The following is a 6,000-nucleotide window of genomic DNA, read 5'->3' on the forward strand; positions in this document are numbered from 1 at the left end:
GGTGTAAGTAGTTTAACAGTCAAAATCACTTCAGTAGACTGATGAAAAGGTACGTTGCCTATACCATGATTTGCAAAACCTTGCCTCACATCTATGTATTCAAGGACTGGATCTATATAAATAAAATTATTCAGACCAGAAGCTTTTTTTAAAGTACACTTTGTTCTCCCTTATCCAGATGTTTCAGATCAAAGTGGATTATATTTTGATGGTGATTTTGTGGGGGAGGGGAGTTATTTTATTTTGCTCTGGAGAGAATAAGGGGTAACTTCTCAACTTCACACCTCACTTTGTCAAGTGGAATGTATAATGAAGGGCAATTTGCAATCAGAATTATTTCTGGCTTTTTATAAATTATTGCCAATTCTCTACAGAACATTGCCACTTGGGAGTTTTGAGGTCAATGCAAATTTGTGAGCCTCATGTAACACTCCTCTATATCAGACATATTCCGTGTACACAGCGATGCTGAGAATTGCTATTTTATTTCCTCTCCCCCCCTCCTTTAGATAGCCAAAATTTCTGCTCACTCATTTCTATTCCAATCCAATAAAAAAAGAATTAGCTCCTGTTACTAATAACTTTTTCATATATGCAATTACTTCTTAAAAATGAAACATTTTAGTAAATTCAAGTTCATTTCACTTGCAAAAAATAAAATGTAACATTTTGTAAATTGTTACAAAAAATCAAATACAATATATTGACTGAGATAAACTATACAACAGAATACAGACAGTTGGAAGATGTTTGTTTTCAAAGTAAGCAGTAGATCAAGCACAGCACTTACCCTGTTATAGTTATGGTTGTGGAGACGTGGAAATCGTCTGGTGTTTTGCTTTAATGCCAGCGCAAAGTTTATGGTTCACCCTTTGAAATTATGCAGGGAACCTTAAGCTATTTGCTTTTAATTACCAGTAAAACAGGAAAGCAATTAGGAGAGCAATTAATTCAACATGTAGTAGGACCTTTTATTAGCCATTTTATGTGTTACACTAATAACCTGTTGTAGAAATGTCTCTGTCCTGCGAATTCAAGTCACCTCCCATTTTAGGGGATTAATGAACCAAGAAAGATTTTTTTTCCAACATGGTATGTGTCACCAATTAATAAAGACAATATTATCAGATATGTAGCACAAGCAGACTTCAGTTTCTATCCTTATTTCTCCCCTAAAAATCAATCTGAGATCATAGGATTTAGAGATGGAAAATAACTTAAAGGTCATCTTGTCCACCACCATCACCTCCAATTTCCACTATTTTATAACCAAGGAAATAGAGGCCTATTGAAGTTAGATGACTTAATCAAGAACACATCTATAAGTGAATAACTATGGCAAATTTTAGACTCAGATGTTTGAGTCTATGACCAGTGTTTCCTAAATTCTCCTTACCTCAAAATTTAACCTAGATATTAAAAAAAAATTAATCATGAGTTGTATTCCTAAAGAACATCAATGAGAAAAGGATGCTAAATTTAATTTGTCTACTCTGTTTTTAACTCGTATCAAATAGTTTTGATGATAACAACTTTAAAAGGAGGTTTGAGCTCTGATAATGTCACCTTTGTTCTTGCCTTCTGTTCATTATTTCTTCAGAAAGGTGGGAATTCTATGGGTACAGAATATATATACTGAGGTAGCTTTGTCCTTTAGGTGAGTTTTGCTCAATTTTGTTTTTTATTACAAGAGAAGATTAAATATTGATGTTGGAGGTTGTTAAATGGAGGTTATATGGGAAATTATTCTGATTTAAAATATAAATGAAAATTATTAATTTGGGAAAATTAAATTTTATATAAATGAATAGAAACAGTATTATGTGATGGGGAGACACTTAGAAGAGCTAATAAGATCCTATCAGCTTTCAAAAATTGAATTGTAATGGAGGGTGGAGCCAAGATGGCAGGCTGGAAAGCAGGGACTTGCGTGAGCTCCCTACCAGGTCCCTGCAAAAACCTATAAAAGTGGCTCTGAACAAATTCTAGAACTGCAGAACCCACAAAATGTCAGAGGGAAGCAGGGCTCCAGCCCAGGACAGCCTGGATGGTTGCTGGGTAAGGTCTATCGCGCGCGGAGCTGGGAGCAGAGGGGAGCAGAGCCCAGTATGAGCCGCACCTGGACCAACCAGACTGGGAGCCCGGCAGAACAGGCCCTAGTGCCCTGAATCAGTGAGCTGTGGCAGTTACCAGACTTCTCAACCCACAAACACCAAAGACAACAGAGAAGGTTAGTGGGAAAAGCTGCGGGGACAGAGTGAAAAGAGTTCGCAGTTTGGCCACCAGCCTGGGGCAGCAGAGGTGGTGCAGCTACAGAGCTACACCTGCAGTTGCTTCTGACCCCAGGCCCACCTGGTGGGAGAAATTAAGTGATGGATCAGAGTAGGAGTGCAGAGCCTGCTTAAGATCTGAGTCAGGTCCAGGTTGGTGGTTCTTGGGGGAGGAGGAGCACTAGTGTGGCAGAGATGGCTGTATAGAAACAGCTCTGAAAACAACAGTGCATCCCCTCAAGCTTGGAACAAAGTACTACTCTACAAGCAGTCATACCCTGACAAAAAACTCAAGGGTCAAGTAGTTGGCTGGGAACAGGGACAGACAGTGAAAACAGACTCAGATTCAGGCTCAGACTTTGGAATCTTTCTTTGGTGACAAAGAAGACCAAAACATACAGCCAGAAGAAGGCAACAAAGTCCAAAAGCCTATATCAAAAGCCTCTAAGAGAAACACAAACTGGTCTCAGGCCATGGAAGAGCTCAAAAAGGATTTGGAAAAGCAAGTTAGAAAAGTAGAGGAAAAATTGGGAAGAGAAATGAGAAGCATGCGAGAAAACCATGAAAAACAAGTCAATGACTTGCTAAAGGAGACCCAAAAATATACGGAAAGAAATACTGAAAAAAACAACACCTTAAAAAATAGACTAACTCAAATGGCAAAAGAGCTCCAAAAAGCCAATGAGGAGAAGAATGTCTTGAAAGGCAGAATTGGCCAAATGGAAAAGGAGGTCCAAAAGACCACTGAAGAAAGCACTACCTTAAAAATTAGATTGGAGCAAGTGGAAGCTTGTGACTTGATGAGAAATCAAGATATTATACAACAGAACCAAAGGAATGAAAAAGTGGAAGACTGTGTGAAATATCTCATTGGAAAAACCACTGACCTGGAAAATAGATCCAGGAGAGGGGATTTAAAAATTATTGGACTACCTGAAAGCCATGATCAAAAAAAGAGCCTAGATATCATCTTTCAAGTAATTATCAGGGAGAGCTGCCCTGGTATTCTAGAGCCAGAGGGTAAAATAGAAATTGAAAGAATCCGCTGATCATCTCCTGAAAATGATCCCAAAAAGAAAACTCCTAGGAATATTGTAGCCAAATTCCAGAGCTCCCAGGTCAAGGAGAAAATATTGCAAGCAACCAGAAAGAAACAATTTGAGTATTGTGGAAACACAATCAGAATAACACAAGATCTAGCAGCTTCTGCGTTAAGGGATCAAAGGGCTTGGGATATGGTATTCTGGAGCTCAAAGGAGTCAGGATTAAAACCAAGAATCACCTACCCAACAAAACTGAATATCATGCTCCAAGGCAAAATATGGATTTTCAATACAATAGAAGACTTTCAAGCTTTCTCAGTGAAAAGACCAGAGCTGAATAGAAAATTTGACTTTCAAGCACAAGAATCAAGAGAAGCATGAGAAGGTAAATAAGAAAGAGAAATCATAAGGGACTTACTAAAGTTGAACTGTTTTGTTTACATTCCTACATGGAAAGATCGTGTGTATGATTCATGAGACCTCAGTATTAGGGTAGCTGAAGGGAATATACATATATATATATATATATATATATATATATATATATATATATATATATATATATATATATATATATATATATATATATGTATATGTATATATATATATACACACTCAGCAGACTCAACTGGATATCTTACCCCACAGGAAAGGAGGAAGAAGATAAAAAAGGAGGATGATAGAGGGGAGGGCAGATAGGGGGAGGAGGTAATCAAAAGCAAACACTTTTGAAAAGAGACAGGATCAAGTGAGAAAATTCAATAAAGGTGGATAGGTTAGGAAGGAGCAAAATATAGTTAGTCTTTCACAACATGAGTTTTGTGGAAGGGTTTTACATAATGATATGTATGTGGCCTATGTTGAATTGCTTGCCTTCTTAGGGAGGGTGAGTGGGAAGGGAAGAGGGGAGAGAATTTGGAACTCAAAGTTTTAAAAACAGATGTTCAAAAAAATAAGTTTTTGCATGCAACTAGGAAATAAGATACACAGGCAATGGGGCATAGAAATTTATTGTGTCCTACAAGAAATAAAGAAAGGGAAAAGGGGATGGGAGGGGAGTGGGGTGACAGAAGAGTGGGCTGACTGGGGGACAGGGCAACCAGAATATGTGCCATCTTGGAGTGGGCAGAAGGGTAGAAATGAGGAGAAAATTTGTAATTCAAACTCTTGTGAAAATCAATGCTGAAAACGATATATATTAAATAAATTAAATTTTAAAAAATCTAATTGTATTTGCCAAAATGATGACTTTTTTGGTGTGTGCCTGTATGTTTGTGTTTTTTAAGTACCATACTGTCTTAATCTCCCTGAATCATTAGAGAGCTTTCCCCAGTTATAAACCCCTATCAAGTTTAACTCTAAAGTTTTTTGTAAAATTAGCATCATAGTTATCTAGTTTCTAGTTCAATCTTAAGTAAGCTTGCAAAGAAGTGAAATAGATTTGAGTGAAGGTTGCATTTTTCATTTGGCTACATGGGAATTTCCAGGAGGAAGAGAATTATCCCAGATATAGGCTGCTACAGGTTCTACTTTATGTTCCCCAATATTCTTTTCTTTGTTTTTGCGTAAGAATTTGGTAGTGAATTGTGATTTCATTAGTAAAGCTATGTCATGGTATACAAAGTCCTTCAACCAGTGCAGACATGCAACTCATCCACAACTTAAGACCATTGGATCATAGGATGGTGCTCAAGAGTTTGACGGGGTCCTTAGAAGATGTCTAGCTCAATCTCTTCATTTTATAGATGAGGAAACTGAGACCCGGGGAGGTTAAATGATTTTCTTAAGGTCATTCAAGTAATACTCATCAGAGGCAAGTCCTCAAACTCTAGAGCTGTTGCCACCATAATGCCTCCTTGTAGTCTTAGGGAACTGGCTGCAGCACTGAGTGGTTGAGTGACTTGCTCATGGTCACACAGCTAGTATGCATTAGAGACAGAACATGAAATCAAGTCTCCTTGACTCAGAGATTGAGCCTGTATTCACGATGCCATACTGATATCCTTATTTAAGGATTTCATTTCTTTTCATATTTATGAAATATTATCTGATTTATACTATGATAGGTTTTACTTTTATATATATACATATATATATCATACTAATGAGAAGACATGGAAGAGCTACCATATGGATCAATGGAGAGAGTTCAAGGATTCATTGAAGTACTGAAATACATGAGTATGTATATGTTGAGTTAGATAATGGATATATACTCTTTGAAGTCTGGCTCAAAACCTCATTATTTTACTAAAACTGATTCCTCCAAATTTGCCAATGATCTCTTAATTGATTAACCTAGTGGCCTTTTCTCAGTCTTAATCCTTTTTGACTTCTCAGCAGTATTTGACACTGTTGACCATGGTCTCTCTCCCCATGTAGGGTTTTTGTGTCGTAACTTTCTGTTGTTTCTCCCCCATCTGTCTGGCAGCTCAGTCTTCTTTGCTAAATAATCACCATTGATGCCTTGCTGTTAACTGGGTATACCTCAAGGCTTTTTCTTAGGCCATTCTCTTCACTATGCTCATTCGGTGACCTTAGCAACTCCCAAGGGTTCAGTTATCATCTCCATTCATGTGACACTGATGATGATTGCCCATGTGATCCTGAACAAGTCACTATATCTTGTTGAGACTCATTTTTCCAAACTGTAAAATGAGGGGCTTGGACTAGACAGCCTCTGAAGT

The sequence above is a fragment of the Trichosurus vulpecula genome, chromosome 6 (genome assembly GCF_011100635.1).
Source record: "Trichosurus vulpecula isolate mTriVul1 chromosome 6, mTriVul1.pri, whole genome shotgun sequence".
Classification (NCBI taxonomy): domain Eukaryota; kingdom Metazoa; phylum Chordata; class Mammalia; order Diprotodontia; family Phalangeridae; genus Trichosurus; species Trichosurus vulpecula.